Below are 2500 nucleotides of genomic sequence, written 5' to 3'. Positions count from 1 at the left end.
TTCTTAATTGTTCTTGTTTATCATACAAATTACACACCTTTCCATGGTTTAGACAACTATGTCACAGAAAATTTCTTTAAATTTATTTCCACTGATTCCATGTTCTCTTTATCTGGTATTTAATCTGTATCCAAAACTGAAAACTATACAAAACTTTTTAGCACACAGAATCACATACTTTGACAACATAATTTTTTTTCTAACAGACATACCAACACTAAAGAACATGCTTTCATTCAAAACAAAAATCCATAAAGACACCACATGCTTGGGACTATTAAGAAAATATATGTTCATAATAGATATGGATAATTTGATAGTGTTATAATATTTCATGACTGAAAAACTTATAATGATTTCTCCTTGATTCAAAATTTCCTTTCCAAAATGCTGTCCAATAGCAAATAATGTCAATAAACAGTTATTCTTTCTTGTGATTGAATTTTCATAATACACAAAACTTTCTCCTAAGCCTCCTCCTATTAGCACAACACACACATGGATATTTGTAAAACAATAACAGGAATACCTTAGACAATGACAACTACTTCCAACTCTCCTTTAACCCTTTGGCAGCAGTTTTTCTATACAAGTTTATACAGCCTTGTGTCGTCATTATCACATATGGCTTGACACACCCACATCTAGGCCTATTGCTTGCCTAGAAGCAAATTTGACGCAATCTGTGACCAATGGGTTAAGTGGGCAGTGGAACTCTCCTTTAAATGGGCAATGGAACCTTCTACTTTCAAATCTGCTGCCTTTGTTCTGCCAAAATCCACCAGAAACTTACTGTGATGGAAGACCTACAACCTAAACACTTGGGTTAGTGCAGCATCAAACAACCTCTGTGCCTTCTGCACTCTGGTAAAGAGTTAAAAAAAATTATATATTCTTAAAGGTTGAAGGTTGTCAAGTGACAGAACATAGGGACAATGCAAACATACCACGTAACGGTATATGCCCAACGCCCTCTTTGCTCACGTGGGACTGAGTCAGGCCTGGCTACGGCTGCCGAAAGAAGGAACGCCCTGACCGGTGACCCAACCACCTGTCCCTTTCTCATCTCACGGACAGTGGCATCTGGCAACAGTAGAAATGGTTTTGCCACCTGAGCTGGGTACGAGCAAGAGCCATCTGCGTGGATAGGGCTCAGACTGGTTCCGTTTTTCACAATACATCACTTAGAAGGTCAACTATCTCTCTAATGACATAATATGAATAGAGATCTGTGGTCTTTGCTTTAGAGCTAATAAGCTTGGAGGCCACGTTTGGCCAGTGGCAAGAGTTTAAATGCCTTCTAAACACTTAACTGTATGTAAATAAACATGTGTGAGTGTGCTTGTGCATGTATGCGTACACATGTATTGTTGCACTTAATTTGGGTGAGAAGTGAAGGCTGGATATTTCGAGAATTCCTTGGCCTATAACCGCATAAAAACTTCTTACTTGTATATACTTGTACTATCTTTAAAATTCCCCAGTAACGTAACACACATTACAAACACATTTCCTCTACAACGACTTCATTCTAACAGCTTACACATTGCATGCTCCACACAGTCTGCACGGCACCAGACTACCCACACTTATAACTTTTCTCTCGCTGTCAATGCAAACCAAACAAAATACAAAAAAAAATAACCACATACAAACAATAGTAAGACAAAAGTCACAGGACTATCCAACAAGCACCAATAAAAACATAATAAATAGGAGGAGAGAGATTTCCTTGAAGCAACAGGTTCTCTCTACCTTCCAAGATTTCAAGTCTTCCTCTTCCTCCTCCTCCTCCTCCTTCTCCTTCCTCCTCCCCTCCCCCTTACAATATAAAAGGTCAAATCCCAAGTTTCATCCCCTCTGCAGATCGATACGTGGTCGAATTACGTGCCAGTGAAGCTCTAATGGCGATCCGAGTGACACACAAGAGACACCGCGACTCGACTTCCTTCTTTCTTGAGACATTCCTTGGGACGCCCCTTCACCCTCGCCCCGACTCGACCTCCCTCGCTTCTCTCTCTCTTTTTTACTCTTTCTCGTCACTTTTCGCCTTCACGGGGGTTGCGTGCCGTGAGTCGAGGCTTCTGTTGTGAGGTTGACTGCTACCATACACTGGCTAGACTCACGATACGCTTTAATTAACGACAAATACTTAAAATTCCTGAGATGGCGACGGAAGTTCTCTTCAGATCCGCCTCTTTTGCACTCCTTATTTCTCGGCTTAGACGCACGTTTTCCGTCACTATTTTCCTTTCACACCCTTCGTTGACACCTTATTGATCCTTCACATACACCAATAATACGAATCTCTCTCTCACAAAGGCAAAAATCCGCCATAAATACCTTACACAAACATCTTATTGTGTCTTGTAAGAAATTAGTGATGAACAAGTGACTCAAGGGGAGCGCAATGCCTGGCTTTTCTTTATTGTAACCTCTTAATCAACCTTTTTCGGTTATAAGTGATATGATTGGGGGTTTATTCTATCATTGTTATAAT

The 2500-nt window shown here is 40.2% G+C and overlaps 1 protein-coding gene across 5 annotated transcripts in view; it reads right to left on the bottom strand.

The window, feature by feature from the left end:
* Positions 1-2419, bottom strand: part of LOC122256314 (uncharacterized) — a 35409-nt gene extending 32990 nt beyond the window's left edge. For 3 of the 5 annotated variants that reach the window (XM_043020903.2, XM_043020907.2, XM_043020906.2), the window contains exon 1: positions 2344-2419. The gene's annotated coding sequence lies outside the window, so the exon portion shown is untranslated. Of the gene's footprint in view, positions 1-1891; positions 2249-2343 lie in introns of those variants that run through there. The other 2 variants (XM_043020904.2, XM_086555251.1) reach the window with 2 other exon arrangements.
* Positions 2420-2500: the final 81 nt, after the last annotated feature.

This window comes from Penaeus japonicus, unplaced genomic scaffold, assembly GCF_977035675.1.
Source record: "Penaeus japonicus unplaced genomic scaffold, GWHDUDI00000001_assembly GWHDUDI00000030, whole genome shotgun sequence".
NCBI classification, from domain to species: domain Eukaryota; kingdom Metazoa; phylum Arthropoda; class Malacostraca; order Decapoda; family Penaeidae; genus Penaeus; species Penaeus japonicus.
This window is presented reverse-complemented; position numbering and strand designations above follow the sequence as displayed.